The sequence below is a fragment of the Gallinula chloropus genome, assembly GCF_964237585.1.
Source record: "Gallinula chloropus genome assembly, chromosome: 4".
Taxonomy (NCBI): Eukaryota; Metazoa; Chordata; class Aves; order Gruiformes; family Rallidae; genus Gallinula; species Gallinula chloropus.
This window is the reverse complement of record NC_140088.1, coordinates 89,923,717-89,943,700: the sequence shown is the minus strand read 5'-3', so window position 1 is coordinate 89,943,700 and position 19,984 is coordinate 89,923,717. Positions and strand designations below refer to the sequence as shown.

At 47.2% G+C, this 19,984-nt stretch overlaps 1 protein-coding gene across 2 annotated transcripts in view; it reads left to right on the top strand.

The window, feature by feature from the left end:
• The first annotated feature begins 3,683 nt into the window (after window positions 1–3,683).
• Window positions 3,684–19,984, top strand: part of FAM53A (family with sequence similarity 53 member A) — a 69,950-nt gene continuing 53,649 nt past the window's right edge. For both annotated transcript variants that reach the window (XM_084263521.1, XM_084263520.1), the window contains exon 1: window positions 3,684–3,708. The gene's annotated coding sequence lies outside the window, so the exon portion shown is untranslated. The remainder of the gene's footprint in view (window positions 3,709–19,984) is intronic.

Below are 19,984 nucleotides of genomic sequence, written 5' to 3'. Positions count from 1 at the left end.
CAACAGTATGGAAATAACGACAACAAAAAAAGAACTGAGTTGCAGAGTCTCTTCTGTTTCCCTTCTTCATCTTAGGTGGTAATTTGCCTAGTCTGGCAACAGCTAAATACTGACATGTGTAGCATGAAGGTCTAGCTGTTGTTTCTGCATGAGGGGCAAAGCCAGCATTCTGAATAAGAAGGGAAAACTATTCCCCTTCCTGAATAACTGGATCTCAGAGCTAGCTGTTGAGATGGGATGTAAGAGGAACTGCTAATCCTTTATGGAAAACTGGGATCAAGGTGGACCAAACTGAACATAACATCCATAGACGTAGTGGGGACTTCCATATGCTTACTCTAGCAGTTGAGGTGCAGAAAACAGCCTCCAGAAGGGTACCTTAGAGCAACCATGCCCGTTCCCCTGGGTGTAAACTTCCTCCTGAGGCTTGTCCCAGTCGCACCTACTTCAGCACGTGTGTTACTGTGAAGGCAGCTTTCTGTCTCTCTCTAGTTTGGCTTCTCTCTTTTCTCTTTCTTTCAATTTAGAAACCTGTCTACGCTGATGTCTCTGTGTTTTGGTGGAAACAGATGGCCCTTCCTGGAGACACGCAGCCGAGTGAACAGACACCGACCACTTTAACACGTGGCAGCGCGTTTGTAATTAGATATTTAGAGTGCCAGACAATTAGTATCGAGCCTTGTCAGGAGGGGAATCGAGGGCTGTGTTTACCAAGGTCTGAATTGTAAACTGGAACCCTGCCAGAGCTTTACTCTTGGGGTATGAAGTAAAGGAAGACTATGGTTGAATACTGAATGACGTTGATTAAAGCTGCCACCTGCCCTGCCTCAGATACAGTCACTCACTTCTACTGCCCATCCTCAGCCCTTAGATTTGGTGACCACTGTATGTGATGTGCCCATGTGGTAAGTTTTGGGATGCAACCAGCAGATCACAGGAGGTACTACCTCTGTGACAACACTATTTAGGGCTCGGCTTCCTACCTGGTTTTGGACTATAGGCAGGTAAAAGCAGCTCCACCCCAAAAGAAGAGAGCATCACATACTGCCACAAAGAAAACAAAAGCTGATAAATCAAGGGGAAAATCGTGGGGGAGCATTACACCAGAAAAGAAAGAAGACTTAAGAGCCATCTAATCCCTAAGATAAATTAATTACTGCAAAGTTTTCACCCTAAGTTGGACATCCCCTGCCTGTGGACGTTGAGAGCAGAAGCACTGACTGCTGGGGGCCTGTGGCTGTAGCTCCTTTCATGTGCCACCCCCACCCCATGGCTGGAAGCAAGGAGTTGCAATGGAGAGGCAGTTGAGCTTCAGAAACACAGAGTTGCCCCTGGCTTTACCTTTCCTTGCAGCAGAAATAGTGCAGGAGGGGGCAGGAAAGTTCCGTGGCTGAGGGGAGAGAAACATCACTGTTTCAGAGCTAGGAAAATGGTTGAACTTGTAGGTGAGGGAAAACTGGTTTTATGTCAAAATCTCACCCCTGAGCTGCTGAACCCTGGTGGGATACTTAAGATACAATGGTTGTGAAAGATAAAATTGTATTATGACTTCATTCAAGAAAAAAACCCCACCCACCAACAACCTAAATTCTAAGTTTGGATAAGGATTTAGCAATGAAATGCTTCAGGGATAAGTTGTTTTCAGTGGGGAATTCTGTGTACAGAACTGATTACAGGATGGAGACAAATCCCTGCCAAAGATACGGGCAGGATCGTGAAAGCAGATGAACTACAATTTCCCATGCTCTAGAATTCACAATAAGGCCAGGAGCAAAATGAGCACAACCAGAAAGCATTTCAAGAGCCAGGACTGGGCTATGGGAGAGAGCTGTGTACTTTCCTCCGCGTACCTTTAATCACTTGCAAGATCTTTCTAAAGAAAGGTAGGTGTTGCTCTTACAGAGAACCAGTAGGCTAATTTCAATATTCATTGTATCATTTGGGAAAGGTATCTTGGAAAACTATCTGAAAAGACTTCAGCTTAAGGTTTATTAAAACACAATAAGCACATAAAGTTTCCAAGAAACTGAGTACCGTGGGGGTTTTATAGGGTCTAAAAGATGAGAGGACAGTGATGAAAAGCAAACAGCACCACCTGGTACTGCTGTCTGAAGTAAAACTGGGTTGAAGTTAGTGGTCTCTACAGGTTAAAATCTGAAAGCCTGGAAAACAAGCAAGATGAAGTATGGGTGTATCAGCAACGCAGTTTTGATTTGGAACGTTCACTCAGCTGGCTGTTGCAGTCCTGACTTGTAATTCACTAAGAACCTTACAGAATGGTAAGGTAAAGTCAGCTAAAAAACTCCTGGGTCAAGGGAAAGGTGAGGGAGAAATCCCAACTCCATGTGCAAAGACAGAAGAACAGGTTGCAGGAGGCCAAAACAACAGATGCTTGTTAAAGGGAGGCAAACTGCTTGCCAATAGTTACTGTTAATAAAAAAAAATACCTGTGCCTTGGTGATGTTAGGCCTGTAGGCAACAGTAAATCAGGGTTCTGTTTCTCATGATGTTACCAATTATGCACCCACATGAAGCAGTCTCTGCCCTGACAAGCGTACAGGGTAATTGTTGTCCAAACACATCCCACTTCCCCCCCTTCGGTTGACTCATAACTACTTTAGAGTAACTCCCACAGGAGCGGTTTATCGCCGAGTAAAGCCCAGACGTTGTGTTTCTGCCCGGCCTCCATTTTGAGAGGTGAGAGAAGATGGCACCAGGCCGGGCCGAGGCGGGACCCCCGCGGGAGGCGAGGCGGAGGCGCTTCCAGCGGGCCCGCCTGGCAGCTGCCCGCCGAGGGATGCAGGCAGCAGGCAAGCAGAGGGCAGTGTAACCACGGGGAACCCGGCAAGCACCAGCTACGGCAGGAGCCCGTTAGGACAGACTACAGCGATGGTTTCTGAGGGAAGCCCTGGGCACCACCCCAGCCCCCTCTGGGACCGCCACAGGCGCCGGGACCCCCGCCCTTCTGCGGACAGGCACTGCCAGGCTGAGTGCGGCCACCGGGCTCGGACAGGCCCTGCGAGAGGTCGCCCACGACTTGACAAGCCCCAAACGCAGCAGGGCCGGCTTGACCGGCACGCTCGGGCCCCGCTCCGGGCGCGGCACAATCCCCCCCGCCGCCCCTGCCCGGCCCTGACAGCCCTCAGACCCACGGCCTGTTCCCGCCCTCCTGAGAACCCCCCCGGCGCAGCTGTGCGCATGCCCAGCGGCGCGACCCGCGCATGCGCAGCCAGCCCAGCCAAGCACCGCCGCGCTCTGCTCGCTACGCCGCACGCGCACCCACCTCCTTCTTGCGGCTCCATCCGGGGACGCGATGACGTAATGGCCCCGCCGGGCATGAAGCGCTGTTCCAAGCCCACCTAGCGCTCCCCCCCCCCGCCCGCGCGCTCCCTGGCTAGCCAATGAGAGGAGCGCACCGCGCTGCCGCAATGCCTCCTGGGGGCTGTAGTCCGGCAACGTCTTCCCCGTCCTCTCTGGCACCACAGCTGTGCTTTCCCTGCGGGAGCGGACCCGCCCCCCGCACCTTGTGGGCCGGGCCCAGCGCGTCGCGCCGCCCTGTGGCAGAGCGGGTCAAAGTTCGGCGGGCGGGCGGCTCAGCCAATGAGAGGGGGCGGTGGCCGGGAGTGGGCGGAGCCAGCTGTGTTTTGTTCAATTGCCATTGAGAAGCCCGGTCCATACGCGGAGGGGAGGCGGCCCGGGCGGGCGCAGGTACCGGTGGCCGGCGCTGCGGTGAAGGGAGAGCCGGGGCGGGGGGGCCGCGCGGTTGGCCGCGGGGCAGCGCCCGCCGGCGGAGGGCGAGCTCGGCCGGCAGGTAACAGCCGCTGCGGCGGCTTGGAGGCAGCGCCAGGCGGAGGGCAGGAGGCCGGGCCCGGATCCCTTTGCGGAGCCCGGGCGGCTGCGGGGACCGGGCGGGGGGGAGCCCCGCGGGGCGGGGGTGTCACCCCCAGGCTGCCTTTCCTGGCGGCTGCCCGGCCCCTGCCGCTCCGCGCCTGCGGGCCGCTCCTCTCTTCAGCGATGCGAAGCGGCGGATAAAGCGGTGTCGGTGTTAGCGGCGCTCGGCCCGGGGGCCGCGCTTCTCCGGCGCGGCGGCAGCTGCGGGCCCTTCGCCCCGCCGGTAGCCGCAGCCGTGGCAGCCGAAATGGGGGGGTAAACCTCCCCTCCCCACCTCGGCCCCAAAACAACCAGCCCACCCCCCAAGCCCCGAGTCATCAGCGCTAACAGCTGCCGCTCGGGAGGGGAACCGGGCTGGCCGTGCCGCCTCTCCCCCCCCCCACCACCCCCGACGCGCAGCGGGGCCGCTCCGGCCGCCCCAAGCGGGGAGGGGTCGCGGAGGTTCCCCGTCCTCCGCGGGGCTCGGCAGGGCCTTTGTGCCGCCGGCGCGCAGGACGCGCGGGCGCCGAGCCGGGCTCGGCGGCGGCTCCAGGGGAGGGTTACGTCAGGAGGTGCGTGTCTCCCGACGGCACCTTCCCTTCCCTTCCACAGCCATTCCCGGGCGAGGAGGGGGGATGGTTTGCCTCTTCCTCCTCCCGCAGCGGTGGAAAGTTGATTCCTAATTTCGGGCTCGAAGGCGTAATGAGCGGGTAAGCGAACCAGCGCTTTGTGCGGGTGGTAAGGGCAGTGGCGTGGCTTTGTCCTGCTTCCGTGGGGCTGGCAAACGTCTCCTTGCCCGCACCGGGGCTGCTGACTCGTGGGATTCTGGATGCTGTGTGAGGAAGATGGCCTGTAGCTCCTCCTGAGAGACACGCAGCCTGGCCGCTGCGGATGGACCTCTGCCTTGGCCTTGCCTCAGGTCTCCCAGCTCTCTGGTGGGGGTCTGAAAGTTGAGAGGCGCGTTCCCTGCAGGTCATGGCTGTGCCCATCCAGGATCCTGTCAGGAGGCAGCTGCTGCAGGACAGGCGCTGTGCCGTGGCACAGCAACTTCCAGGTTGCCGGGGTGAGCCTGGCCAGAGGAGGCTCTGGCTCTAAACCTGCACGCCGAATTCTAGGCCTGGGGATGAGCTGAGCCAGCTGGTCAAGTCTATTTTCTGGTTCACTGTGCTTACATTAAAATTAGCTCCTGAGAAGAGTTCTTGCAGCCTTTGCTGTTACGCTGCCTCCCGTTCAGATGCTGCTAGGAAGTATTTTCACCCGAGCCGTTCTTGGCAGGGGAGCAGCGAGGTTTGTGTGCCTTGTGGCAAGCTGAAATGCTGCTGGATGTGTCCGAGTTGGGAATAGTCCGTTTGCTTCGAGTCAGGCATGTGAAACCTGGAGCACGATGTCTGCTGGACAGCAAAAACTTTCCCAGTGTGAGTTGATCTGGCTTGAATTTGAGATGCAGGGTACACAACCGAGCCCAAAGAGCTTCTAACTTTAGTTGTGGTGCTTCTGAAAACGCCAGGAAGAGCTGTACTCAGAGGCTTGGTCAGTATGTGTAGGGAGCTAAAATGAATATCCCAAGTGATTCTACAGAAGCTGGTGGAACTCCTAACTAGCAAATGGGTTTACTACTCATTTATTTTGAATTTCTGGAAAATACTCCTCTTAATACATCTGTTATTATTCATCTCTTTTTCTGGTCAGTAACAGCATTTTCTTCATCACATGGAACTACATGCTGCCTGTTAGCTGTAAACTTAAAATACAGATCTGCAAGGTCATCACCCTGATGATAAAACCTTTCAGGGTGTCCCATGCTGTGGTAATCTGGCTGCCCTCTAGCAGCTTCTCCCTGCCAGTGTGTAACCCGTAGTTATTGTCTCTCTAACTTGAGAATTTAAGTTGATGAATTAACTTCAAAGGTCCATTTTAAACTTGGCGTGGTGAAGCTTCACTGCTTCCCCTTAAGAGCTGTTTTTCTGCAGGGCACTGTGATTCAGAAGGCTGAAAGAGGAAACATTACTGGTGTTTGCAGCCACTGTGTTAAACTTTAGGGGTTTAGTAGGTAGCAAAATACTACATTGATCAAAACGTGGTGGGCAGATAAACTGAGAGCTGACTGATACTGAGGTGGCAGAAGCTTAGTGCATGGATTGCTTTCGTTAAAAAGGATCCACAACAAACCAGGAAGGGTTTATCCTTTCCTATAGGAATTCCTTGTGAGTCTGGTAGCCATTACTGCAGCACTCTGAGCTCTTTCTCCCTTTCCTTTCCCTGTTCTTTCTCCCCCTTCCTCTGTTGCCTCCCCCCAATCTACATTCCTTTGTGTTAGCAGTGATGATGGCAGTTCTAGTCACCTCCTGTGGTTTGATAGATTATTCCCTTTGGAAACATGGTGTACTTAAAACTTTCCAAACAGGATTCTTTCCTTGTTCCTACACCTTTTTTTTTTTAATGCAGGTTTTGAGTTTTGGTCTAAGAATTTGTCCTTTCTGGTTGTGCCTAGAGTTTTCTTAAATAGTAGCATGAAGTCTTATTAAACTTTTAATGGGAAATATTAGTATTTATATGATGATTTAATGTTCTTTGTGTATTTTGAAGATCATAATATAAACAGAAGCTTTGTCTTTTGGCAACAGTGCATTTCCCTCCCTTCTGCAAGCTCCCAGGCTTTGTGCTTTTAGAGGAAACTTTGCTTGCTTTAAACTTGCCTTTTTTAGAAAATAAACTAGTTGGACTCTTTATACATTGCCCCATTTTTGAGATACTGATGTGTGAATAGGACCTTGTCTTTAAACAATTTGCATAGACCTTAAATGTTGAAATATGCATAGGGTGGGACATGGAAGAGATTCCTGTGCATTGCACAAGGAGCTGTAACTTTTATTCTGGGTATTATAAGTACATAAGCTTGGTGGGGACACACACACACAGTGAAACTATGCTCAGAAATCTGTGAAGGGCTTTATGAGCACTCCTGAAGGAAGGGTTAATGAGCAGAGGGTAGCCCTGTTCATTAATTCTGGGGAAAAAATTCCTGGCTAGGAAAACAGCTATTTGAACTGGGTGTACTGGAGTGACTGATGCTTCCTTGCTGGCTAAGTTGTTTTAATCTATTGACTGTATATACCTGAGAGGTGTAGCATTTAGGTTCTCAACCTGGTTTTGGCATGTCATGAAATTTGTGTGGTTAATGAGATCCTAGCTGACAGTGAAGGATGCCAATCCAGTGATGAAAGAGAATCTGTATTTAAAAAAACCTGGCTTTGTTGGTTTGTCTTAACTGTAAAAATACTCTGCTAGGGGTGTTGAGACAATCACATTTTCAGAAAATGCTTATTTAAAGTATTTTTTCCCCCTCAAAAGCTGTTAAAAAGGATTTATTTTAAACTTCTTTCTAGTCTGCCTTAATTTCTTTTCTGTGATGACCCAACTGGGTGTTGCAGTAGTGTTGAGGATGAGAAACCCTGAACACTGAAGGTAACTGTCAGCTCTCTAATATTGCCATTTCTGCATGGCTTTGTGATGCTGTTTTGGTTTTTCTGTGGAGACAGCTTGGGAAATAATGTCGTCATCAAGCTGGCAAGAAACTCCATCACCTGAGTTCCAGTGCTTTGTAGTGGGTAGAAGTAGCTTCTGCAGGCTGTGTTTCTGCTCATTTTTAGGCTGAGGGGAGGAAGTAGGCAGGGTTGTTACTAAATGCATTATCTGGGTTATGGCTCTCTGTTTACTGACAGCAGGGTGGGTTTGGTTTAAGCAAGCAGTTGAATATCATGCTTGAAAAAAAACCCATGTTTCAATTAGGAAACTGAGTTACAAACCCCAAACTAATAGAATTGGCTTTGCACTGTTTGAGCACACAGGCCATGGCTTTGTTTTGCTCCTTACCAGGAAGATCAAGGCTTCTGATTACCTCCTCACTGCTCTGCATTTCGTGTGACAACACTGGGTTGAGTTCCTGTGAAAACTGAACTCACAGTCTAGGTAAGGACAGGGAGGAGTGTTTTCAGTGGTACATCAAACTGCAGGGTCTCTCTGGAGAGAACTTGGGGAAATAATGTCATCAAGCTGGCAAGAAACTCTCCTCACCTGAGTTCTTAAGGTGCAGTTGCTCTTCAAGGTGTGTGAGTCTGCACAGGCAGAGCTAAGAGTGTGAAACTGAAGTGTTTCCCCTGGACCTGTCATTAGGCTCAGTCTGCAGAGCCCCACATGTCGCTGTGGGAAAGGCCTTTGGGATGGAAGGGAGCTGTGTGGGCATTTGCTGAGCTTGAAAACTGGAACCCAGCTGGTGCAGGAAAGAGTTGGAGACATAGCTGCAGCACCACTCTCAGCACCTTTGCTTGTGTGCTGTAGCCTGAGGTCTGTGGTGCTGGAGGACAGGCTCTGAATTCCCTTTTTCTTTTCCTGAGGAATACTGTTTTTTCCCTCCCCAGCATCCCCCTCACCCAGCCAGCCTTGGCAGCTGGCCTTTTGTTTTATTTGCTAATGCACTTTAGTCTTCTGGGCTCCTGAAAGATCACATTTATAAGTTGGCAGTTTCTATACTGGAGTTAAGGTGGGTTAACTTGGAAAAAACCAAGAAAAACCCTTTACTGTCCTAGAGAGACCTCATAGAACAAGGCTGTGGTTTCTCTTCACTGTCGCCTCCCCTTGAGCCATCAATGGGAATAATAGGAACTTCTGTTGGTGTTATATTAACTTTAGGTCTCTAATTTGCATCTCAAATAACACTGAGAACAGCATTAATGCCTTTGAGGGGTTTGGGAGGGTTTTTAATTTGTAGGGTAAATGTGTTTTTTAACCTAATTGGGCAGTTAAACATGCAGCAATAATAATTATCACTCTTTTGCTTGTTGATGTCAATGGCACTAAATCATTCCTTCACTCCTGTGAACATGTGTTATGCTTCACCTCTTTAATTGGTGCTTTAGGTTTTGGTGGGGTAAAGTATTCCTCCATTTCATATGGCTACTGCTGGATGTTGTGTCATGGCTTTCTCTGTTCTACCCTCCAGAGCTTGCTTATGGGGGGAAAAACCCCTCTTATTTTAGAGGGACTAAAGCTTTGCCTCCTGCTGCTTTCCCAGTACTTTGTCTTCCTCCATGGTTCCTGGTTCTCCCTTGGTTGTAGGGGATGAGAGCTCATCCCATTTAAGGATGCAAGTGACTCAAAGCTGTGTGATGTTAGGATCTGACAAACCCTGTTGCTCTATCAACTTCCAGAATCTGATGATAAAACAAAGGCTCGAGTTGGGAGCCTGAGTTAGGAACTGACACCAAGTTGTGGACATGTGCTGGAGGCTGGATGGGTCTGGATCCCTGGGCTTCTGGCTCTTGCAGCTCAGCATTTCTTAGTCAGCACATAAAGGGCCACTGAGGTGCTGGGTAGCTGTCCTATTGAGTATGAACCAACTCTTCTCATCACAGACTAATGCTCTGGAGAGTGTGATGTTTTCCTCAAGTGATGGTCTCTATCTGGCTACCTCGTATGGCTGTGAAGTTTTCTGATGAGCTGACAGAATTAAAATTCTAGTTTTTTGTTTTTTCTTTTTTTTTTCAAAAAAGAACCTTTTTGCTCAATTATCCCAGTCTCATAGTAGTGACAACTAATTATTCATGATGTCCTACTTGGAAGGAAGTGTAGTGGTGTGTAAGACTATTGCTGTGCCCCAGAGTGTAGTTTGATGTGGTGTTTAAGTGAGGAACAGAGGAGTAATGAAAATAGCATTCAATAGCTGGCTACTTGAATGGCTAAAATAAGGTATGTATTTCTGATAATGGGAAAGGGGAAAAGAGCAGGCACCTAGGAGCTCATCTTCTCACTTCTTATGGAGTGATTGAATGGGATAACAAATCTGAAACTCGATGAGTTTGAGAAGTGCACGTAACTTGAAGGCTGAAGTGAGGTGCTGTTGCCTGCTGCCAGGGGCTACCAGAGCTGAAGATGCAATAGCAGAGCTGCTGGTTAGGGGAGAGAGTGGAATATGTGTGTGGCCAAGTCTGCTTGCTTGCTTCTTGGGACATGAGGGAGTCCACTTGGGCTTGGCTGTGCATGTGCTTGTCTACCTTGTCCTCTTCCATTAGTGCTCCATCCTGACCAGGCCTGTCTGGTTCAGGATTTGGGTAAGGAATTGCTGAACTCCTAGAGGGTCAGATGGACTGTTGCTGCTCTTTTCATGTCCCACAAATCGGCAGGATGGCGTTTAAAGCACACAGGTACCTGGAGGGACACTGAATCTGTTACAAAAAGGATGGTATTTTGGCTTTGCAGCTTCATAGGTGTCCTGTTTGTCTCCAGCTCTTAGAGTTAACTGTTCCCCAGTTAAATGACTCATGATTTTGCAGTTTACATGTGAATGTCACATCTCAGGCACAGAGCTCCTCTGAGTGGCTGTAAGTCAGCTTCACCTCCCCATATGTAAAATCAGGTTATGATTTGGAGCATTTGATTTGCACCCAGTGTCTTCCATAGGCACGAAGTCCTATCCAAGCCTCGGGCTGTGGATGCAGTTAAAGGTGCATGCATATGCTTGTGGGATGGTGCTCTGTGACACCACATCAATGAAAGCCATTACATCACTCTCCTTGGTTGTTAGAAGGCTAAGCACACGTCTTTCCCAGTTAATTGCCTTCTGATTTCGATTGTTCAGGGTACAAGGGGATACTGCAGGATTGCTGAAATCTGCATACTGCCATGGGAGGTGATTTGAGTTACTTTCTTCATGCAGAAATAAATAGAGGCAGGTGTGACTTTTGCTGTGTAGGAAAATAACCTGAGCATACAAATCTTGGGGTTGGAATTTGAAAAGCCAGAGGAGTCACTTCTCATTCAAACTAAACATGGGCTGTAGGGGGATAAGCAGAGACATGACAGTGGCTTGAAACTCAGGTAGTAGGTTGGCTTTTTCTAAAAGAAAAAGCTGGAAAAGGTGTAGGCTGGTTGTGTGAGTCCCCTGCCCAAATGGCACATCTAGTGTGATTGATAAAGGGAGCTTTGGCAGCTCTGTTTTTCCCTCAGTCCAGCTCTTTACTGTGCTCAGCATTAAAACCTGTTGTGAATATGGAACTGGATGTCTTCAGTGCAGGTCGGGCTTACTGCCTGGTTCCCTGGGCAGGAGGGACAGCCATTCTTCCCCCTGTAGTAAGTAATCTTTTAAAAATATTTGAACTGTTCTTTGTTGTGTTCCTGTTTCCTTGTGCTGTGCCCTCCACCCTGCAGCCTTGTGATACTTTTGGCCTTAATATCAAACCAGTGTATTCAGCTCTTCCCAAGAGGTCATGTTTTTTCAGCTCTAATCATCCTTCTCTCAAGTTAGTTCACGTTGGTGTTTGAGAGTGGTGCTTAAAGCCCAACTTTGTAGTTCAGCTGAGGCTTTCCTACCCTGAGCTGAGTGAAAAGGCTGTTTCATGTGCCCTGGAGCTGAAATTCCCATTTATGCCTCCCCATACCTGTGACTTTCTTCCAACAGCTTAACACTTGTTTCAAGGTCAGCTTGTTGACCCAACCTAGCTCACAGCTTCTGAGGAACTCACCTTCCTGTTTGTTCAGCTAGTCCTGCCTGAGTGTGTACCCTTCAGACCTGAGTTGTGCCCTGTTTCTTTCAGAGCAGCTTTCCTGTTTGTCTGAGTTTGTGTCTTGCAGCTCATCCTGCCCTTCTCCTACCTGTAACGAGCCTCTTCTGCCAGCAACAGATGATGGGGAGTAAAAAAATCAATGACCTGAGCTGGGTTCCCACATTCCCATGTGCCCCTGATATCTCTGCCTATTGTTACTGGCCAAGTATGGCATTCCCTGCACAGCCTGTGCTTGCCAGCAGCAGAAGCCATTAAACCAAGGTGTGTGACCTCAGGAGGTTCTCCCTTGTCCCTGAACCCTGTTACTCTGATGTCAAAGGGAACATGGTGGGTGCTACTCACCTCTGTATTGCCTTTTAGTGCCCACAGAAGGTTCCCTGCCCTGGGATTCTGCTGGAATGTGAGGAAGTGGAGACTGGTCACAGGAGTCTTGATGTCTTTCTGCAGCCAGGCATGAAGGCAAGCCTAGCTTCAGAAACCCATCCCTCAAACTCTGTTAAAGTACATAGACATCAAATACATCACCTAACAGCCTGAATCTGGTACCTTGCAAATAATTCCAGGTGTTGCAGAGTGTCTCTGGAGCAATCTCTAGTTAGGGTTGTTTAAAGGTCGTCTTCTTCAAGTCACCTTCCCTGAGTGTGTTTAAAAAAGGGTAGATGAGGTACTTAGGGATCTGGTTTAGCTTGGGATGGGAATGGTTGGACTTCATGATCTTAAGGTCTTGTTCAGCCTTGTGATTCTGTGATTCATTCTTGAAATGAAGTTTCTATTGCATTGCAAGCTAATTATTGAAGTGAGTTTTTTTGTTGTCTTGGAGTGAGCTTTTTTTAGGGTACCTTACTTGGCTTTGTATTTGGAAGGCTGTTGACATCTCCATGGGTGCAACTTTCTCCCACAAGTCTCAGTTCTCATGTTTCCCCTGCTGATCTGGGTTCACACAAGGAGTCTTGCTCTCTGCAGAAGTGGGTTTCTCTGAGCCCTGTCTCTGTTGGGATTGTTTAGTGCAGTTCTGTAAACACTCTTCATTGTTGTTTCTTTCCCCATGAACTTTCAAGCTGCTTTCCAGTGATTTCCTCAGTCTGGCTCTGATCATTGCCTTGTTTATAATTCCTGCACATGTAGCAGTTTATTCTCATCACCCTGATATATTTGAGTGTTGTTAAAACGTTTGATGCAGTTGGTTATAATCTGGAGTAACTTCTAACCATTCTTTCCCCTGTGTGCTCTAAGGAGACCCACACCTATACTGTTAAAAACATGCCTCAGTCTTAAATTGAACAGACATTCAGAAATCTGATAATCTTTAAAGACACTGAATTTTTTAACTCAGACTACTTCAGTGACTACTTTTAACCCACAGTATGTTGCCAGAATAGTAAGGCAGTGAGTGTCTCCTGGTGTTGAGAAGTTAATGTGGATGATTACATGTGTTGAATGTGCTGTAGGGGTTTAATACTTGTTTGTATTTTGATACACAACAAGATGAAGCATATTTGCTTATTTTTAATGCTATGAAGAGGGGCCTCTTAGCATCACACAAATACAGGTTATGTTGTAAAACAAAATTGCTATATTTCTTTCTCAAACTATTAAGCTATAAGTAGCTTCATCCTGACATCACAAAACTTAAATTCTTGCTGTGGACCAAGTAGGACTGAGAAGAATCCCCTGTGTTACCCTTGGAGAGGTGATGGCTGGCATGGGCTGGGAGTGTGGGTGAAGTGAGGATCACTGCTGTGCTCACCTCTACAGTGAGGTGTAGCTCTAGTCCTCTCCTCAGGTTAGATGTTTGGGGTGGGACTGACTTGTTTAGCTCTTACACCTTCAGCTGAATTAACTGTTCTAAGCTCCTTGATGCTTGACAGAAACCAGGATTTTTGTTGTTAGGATGCTTTTATCAGGTGTGGTCAGATGCATGCCTGTGAGGGATGCTGCTGGGCAAACCTGGCTGTGGAAGCTGCAGCTGAGGGTGGCATGAGGGAAACAAAGTGCAGAAAGGCTCTTTCAGGGTGGGTTAATACTTGGTTGTGGGAAGTTTTTCTGTATTGTGTGATGCTCAAGTTTTAGTAATATAGTAAGTTGCAAAATACCATCTATCTTTGAGACTAAACTTTATCATCCTGTTAAACACAGAGTTTGAAACTGGTTGGTGGGAACTTTCCCTTCACCCTTTTCTCAGTGGAGCACAAAAATCTGAGATGATCAACTAAAACCTAACTTGTTTAAGTCCTGAACTTGTTATTGAACTGTTAAACTTGAGCCAACCTGAAGTGAATGTGCTTTGCACCTGCAGAAAAGCCTGTGGCTCTCAAAAGCTTGTTTGTGACTTCAGGACTTCTTGGGTCCAGGTGCTCAGCCAGTGACTTCCCCCTGCTGCAGGGGTTTGATGTTTCAGATCTTCAGCAGAAAAGATGCTGCTGCTTTATGCTGACCTTTGCATAAGTGAAGGTGCCAGGAACCTAGATGTCGTTTTGGAGGGTGGTTTTAAAGCATACTCTTTATCAGCACTGTGAGATGGTTTGCACGACTGGGAGCTCTCAGATGAAGAGGTGAAAGGAGACGCCTCTGTCTGTCTTACTGCTGACTTTATCAGATATAAATCTTTACTGTTTTGTCCTTCAACTTGGTTACCAGAAGCTGATCTTGTCAGGATGCAGTCATCTGTGAACACAGTCACCCAAGTGGGAGGACACAGATTTCCCTTCCAAGCACGCATGGTTCTGTCCTCTCTTGCTCTGTTGTTGTCTGCAGGTGTTACATGCTTGACTTGCTAGTCAAGTGACTTACCTGCCACCATGTAAAGCTGCTGAATTTCTGTCCTGATCACTGAAGATGAAAGCTAAAGGCTCTTTTCACTTCTTACCTGGCACTTTTGGGGTCAAACAAAATGGCATCGTTGTTCCTTTACCTTCAGTGTGTCCCATAATACTTGTGTACCCGTCAGTACCTTGTGTCCACCTGCTTGCTGTCCAGGAACATGGTTTCATGTTAGGGCTTCACAGCCTGTGCTCTATGATTGGACTTTGTGGAGTCCTAGTGGCTTCTGTGGATCTGCTTGGGCAAGTGAATCTCTCCAGACCTGGCTTAGAGAGGTGATGGCCCATTAAACATCTGATTGTGGGGAGTATTTTCACACACTGAAAATATGGATCAGAGGGCTGGAGCAGCTCCCCTACGGAGAGAGGCTGAGGGAGCTGGGCTGGGTCAGCCTGGAGAAGAGAAGGCTGTGGGGGGACCTCACTGCAGCCTCCCAGTCCCTGAAGGGAGCAGAGGAACAGGAGGGGAATCAGCTTGTTAAAGGGCAGAGACTGGCAGGACAAGGGGGCAATAGTTACCTTGATTTTGGAATGCTGTAGTGAACTAGAAAGGTTTTAGCTAGCTGTGTAGCTCAGCTGAACTAATGCTTGTTGAGGTACCATAAGTCTGGCAAGAGGGACATCCCAGGTGATGCTTGAAGCAAAGCATGAATCACATGCTGAAAGCACAATAGTGACCTACATACTGCTTTTCTTTGTGTTTCATTCTGCTACTTTAATGGACTTTGTTTGTGGTCTGCTCCTGCCTGGTGCATTTATGGACTGTTCCTGAGGGTTCACGTGTAGTAGGGCAGTGTTTGTGTAGTGCAGCTTTTCTTGGAGACTTCATGGAAGAAGTATTTAAGGGTCTTTCCATTTGAAAATTCATGGGATGCACAAAACAAGTTGGAAACCCACAAATGATGTTGACATGAGCTACAGTTTAGCAAAGTATGGAGCAACAGCAACAAATCCTTCAAACTAGCATTCAGTTTTGGTAGTGTAATACCTGAGACCTCTACCTCTATACAGTGAAGTGAGTTCTCACTCTTAAAACTCTGGTGTTCAGGCTTTGCTCTAAATTCCTCATGTAACTAGATGGGTGTTGCAAAACTTCAGGTCATCCAGTGTGTTGCTTTCTGAGGTGGTGTCTCCTGCCAGATGAATTCAAGTTTCTTGAGCGACAAATTGCAGATGGTCAGCCCTGATTGAGAACAAGAGAGGGAGCTTGGCTGGCTGTTAACAGGCTGTTATCTCCTATCTATTCAGTACATTTCTGGGCTCTTTCAGGATAGATAATGTAGCAGAAAGCCTCAGTGCCTGTGTGAGCCTGCATGGGACTTCACTCTTGCATAGCACTTCCTGTAACTTGCCCCTTTTCTTAGACTTTTGGGTTTTATATGAAAAATATATAAACTGTGTATTTGTCCCAAGCTGCTAAAATAAGGATCCTCACCTGCATGTGCTCATTCCCTACAGTTACACAATCATCTGGAGCGTTAGAATTTTCACAGAATCCCAGCCTGGTCTGGGTTGGAAGGGACCCCAAGGGTCACAGAGCTCCAAACCCCTGCCCCATGCAGGGACACCAACCTCCAGGCCTGGAGCTACACAAGGTTGTCCAGGCAAAGACTGGAACTTCATACCCCACTAAATTCCCTGTAGTAATCTGTCATGAGGGGGGAATATTGCTCAAAGTATGAATTAGGACAGGCTCAGGGAGAGTCTTATTTGGTGTTCCTGTGAGCACTGAGATGTATGGATATTTACAGAGCACTGTGAAGCACTTGAGTCCTAAATTTAGCAGCATCTGCAGTTCACCAGCTGTGCTACTTACTGAAAAATATTTAGACTACTACAAGCTTCTTGGGTTTGATTTCCATAGTTTTCTGCAAGTTAATGTTGGGGAGACTTCCCTGTGTGCAGGTTGTGTACCTCATCAGATCCCTGAAATGCTGCAGAGTAGCATCCAAAGGCAAGTGGCGTTCACCTGGCCTGAGGCCTCCAGTGAGACATTTCACACTTGGGACCCTACAGACCTACAGCTCAGGCTCTTGATTTTAAACAAGCCAACCAAGTGTCTCCCTGGAGCCAAATGGGAGGAGGCTTGTTAGCTCAGTGGGTTTTGGGAGCTGGATGTATGGAAGAGATTTGTATAATCCCTCTGTTGTAAGCCCACAGGGTGTAGTGATGGAACAGTACTTCAGTGCTGATAATACTCCAGTCTATCATGAGAGAGCAGCCTGTGCATGGAGCAATAGCCACTGTCACTGATGTACAAGTTAAGGCTGGCTCAGTGCTACCTGTGTTTCCAGGCCTCATTACTTTTAAAGCATCTCCATGTGCCTGTTTGACCCTTCCCATTTTTAAGGGCAAATACTAGGAGAAAACAGGTGATACTACTGTTTATTTTTTCCTTAACTCTTCTTCTCTAATTGGTGGGGTGAAGCAAATACTTTTCTAGGAGGTTCAGTTAATCTTCATTTATGTGTGTTGATTTTTCTCCAGCCTTAGAGTAAAATAAAACCTGGTGTGTCTTCAAACACTAATATTCTCTGTAAATTATTTATAATGAGTCTAAATTTTGTATCTTACTCAGTCTTTGTATACTAAACAAATACTTCTGTTAGTTTTAAACAGAATATTTATAAAAACAGCATGTGAAGGTGCAAATAACTGGTGTAGGACCTGAGTTCCAAGCTTTCAGTAATATTATAGGCTGGAAGTTATAGGAATGGTCTTCAGCAGTGATTGCCCACTAGGTTTTGATCAGACCTGCTTAAGCAGGCAGTAATTCTTAGTTTGGGGCAGCATGTTACTGAAGTAATGACTGTAGTACACTTAGTTCATAATTACAGCAGAAGCAAAGGGTTGGAGTTTGTGTATAAAAGCTTTGGCAGACCAGGCTTCTTGTTCCAAGTCCAAATCATGCTTTGTAAGGAGATGGCTGGTCAGGCACTGGTGCTGGTGGCTAATTCAAATGGAACTCCAAACATTGATGTAAATATCCTGCAGCAAAATTAATGAAACCCTTGCCTGTCATTGAAATAGGGCTAGATTATTTTAGGAACAAGAATGTAAGTAACAAAAGCATCTTGGAACAGGATCAGACTCAAGGCACAGTTAGTTTGCTTCCCTTTAAAGATGCAGGAGGACTTGTCTGGGATGTGAATGTTAAGTTTTGTCTTTCAGACCTTGGGAAGACAGGTTTAACCCTTGGCAGAGTGATGAGACTTCTTATGCACACAAACTGGTAATACTAAATGCTTTAACCTCTGGCTGGGTTTTCTCTGGTGATACGTTCCCTGCTTTAATTAGGTATGACCTGGAAAAAGTCTCTTGAGCTTGCTTGCTTCAGTGCTTCTGTTGCTTTGAGAAATATACTTCCTAAACTGTGGCAAAGGCTTCATGCCTCCTGTCTCTCCACCCTTCCTCTGCCTTTGTGGAAGGAGACTTTCTTCTTGGTTTTAAAACAAGCTACTTGTTAGTAGCCTGTAGTGAAGGGTGTTGTGCTACAGGCTACAGTTCATGTAACAGAGTAAAATCTTCCCTTTCTAATTCAACTCTTATTAAGCAATTTTAGGTCTTGATTTTCTAGGCATTTCTCAGCCAAGCTGGATGAATTCTGCATCTGAAGAGTGAGAAATCTGTGTGCCCAAGTGTTACCTCTAACCTCTCTCTTCAGCACATCATCTGGCCATGAGTCTTGCAAACTGGAAACCACCATCTTAAGCCAGGACCTTCTCTTCAGCTTCCTTCTGGTGCTTCTGCTTGCAGGCTTTCTCCACTTCAGATGCCTTTGAACCAGGTCTGGGGTTTGAGTCAGAAAGCTCAAGTGCTACTTGTTCCGTTTGTGCTCAGGGGATTTTCCAAAATGGGCTGCATTTTGTGAAGTAAACCAGCTGTGTGTGATGTGATGGTGGAGGCTGTGCTTCCTCCTCATAGGAGCTCTTGCATCTGAAGCGTGGGAGATGGAGTAGAACTGTGTGTGGGATGCAGCCCTTATTTTAGTAACAGTTTCTATTTGGTCTCAGTGACCAGTCAGTGACAGGATGATGATGTTTTAGGGTCAAAACGGCAAAATTCAGGGCTCCATAGTGATTTTCCATATCTGAGGCAAGAGGACCTAATATTTATTCTTGTTGTTTGAGTCAGTAACAACCCAAACCCTGTGTTTTCAACCTTAGAATGGTGACCTGTAGTCCTGCCTTGGATGTGAAGTGAGGTATGTTCTTCAGTTTGAGCACTTGATATTGCTTGTGCTTGCTGAGCCAGTGGAGTATCTGAGAAACTTTACTCCACTGGCTATGGATGAATATAAAGAGTGCCTTCTAGGGTATTTTTCTTGCCCCTTTCTGCACTTCTGTGCTGGACTTGAGACAACTGTAATCCAGGCTGAACACTTGATAGTACTGAGGCTTCCTTCTGTTAAAAACTGGCTTATAAAAGCAGTGTGTGGAGAAAGCTGAGAGATTCTTTAGCTCAAGAAATATCTAAAGAATCTCTGAATTGCACATCTTGGTACCAACTTTGGCTTAATTTTGAGTTCTAGCATTTAGAGAGGTCTGTCTTATTTTGTCTAACATGTGAACTCTTGATACTCAGAGGGCTGGAGCAGCTCCCCTATGGAGAGAGGCTGGGGGAGCTGGGCTGGGTCAGCCTGGAGAAGAGAAGGCTGTGGGGGGACCTCACTGCAGCCTCCCAGTCCCTGAAGGGAGCAGAGGAACAGGAGGGGAATCAGCTTGTTAAAGGGCAGAGACTGGCAGGACAAAGGGGATGGAGTGAAGCTGAAGGTGGGAAGGGTTAGATGAGATATTAGGGAGAAGCTCTTTCTAGAGAGAGTGGTGAGGGGCTGGGAGGGGCTGCCCAGAGAGGGGGTGATCCTTGGGGTCCCTTCCAACCCAGACCAGTCTATGGTTCTATGGTACTTCAGGGAAAGATGCTCCTATTTAAACAGCTTTGTAGATGGCTGTGAAACAGTTTCTACAGAATACAAACTAAGGTTATAAACTTTACTCTTTGTCCCTCTTGGTCAGAAATACATGTTCTATTATGCTATTTTAACACTTTTTTTTAGAGAATCTTAAAGGGATGCTAGTTAATTAAGAGGGGATCCCTGAAGCATAACATGTTAGAAACTGAGGTGTCCCCTTCTAGTACCTGTTCCCCAAAACACTGATGGATAATTATGTAGCTGCACAAAACTTACTAATTCAAGGTCTGAATTTTTTTAGACTTGATGTGGAATTTTGGAAGGCTGTGGAATAACCACTCTGCAGATTAATGGTAAAAAGGATAGAGTCCAAGTAATTCTCTTGTAATGCCTGTTATCCAGAACCTGGCTAGGCTAAAAGTTTATTAATAGACTTGTGTTACAAGGAATGCTTAGCCTCCCTGTGAACTTCTTAGCACTACAGTATATAACGTGTGGTTCTGGTAGCAGAAGGTTCTCTTTTTCACTTGGAAGTTGGAATTCTGCACTGTGAGAAGTTAGATGTTGCATAGCTGCTTTCAGATGGCATGAAGTATTAGTTCAATAGCATCTAAAATGTTGGTGTTCCAACTTGATTCTTGCTTGAAGCAGAACTAGGACAGGACAGACAATGATGCTCAGGTAACTTGATCAATTTTCTTTCAGTTTTGAGGTGTTTCTTGGATGCTGCAGAAAGTGCCAGGAGGCAACAACACCAAAATCTGGAGTCTAGCAGCAAAACCATCTAGATGTGGAGTTAGTACTGCTGGGGTGATTAGCTGCTT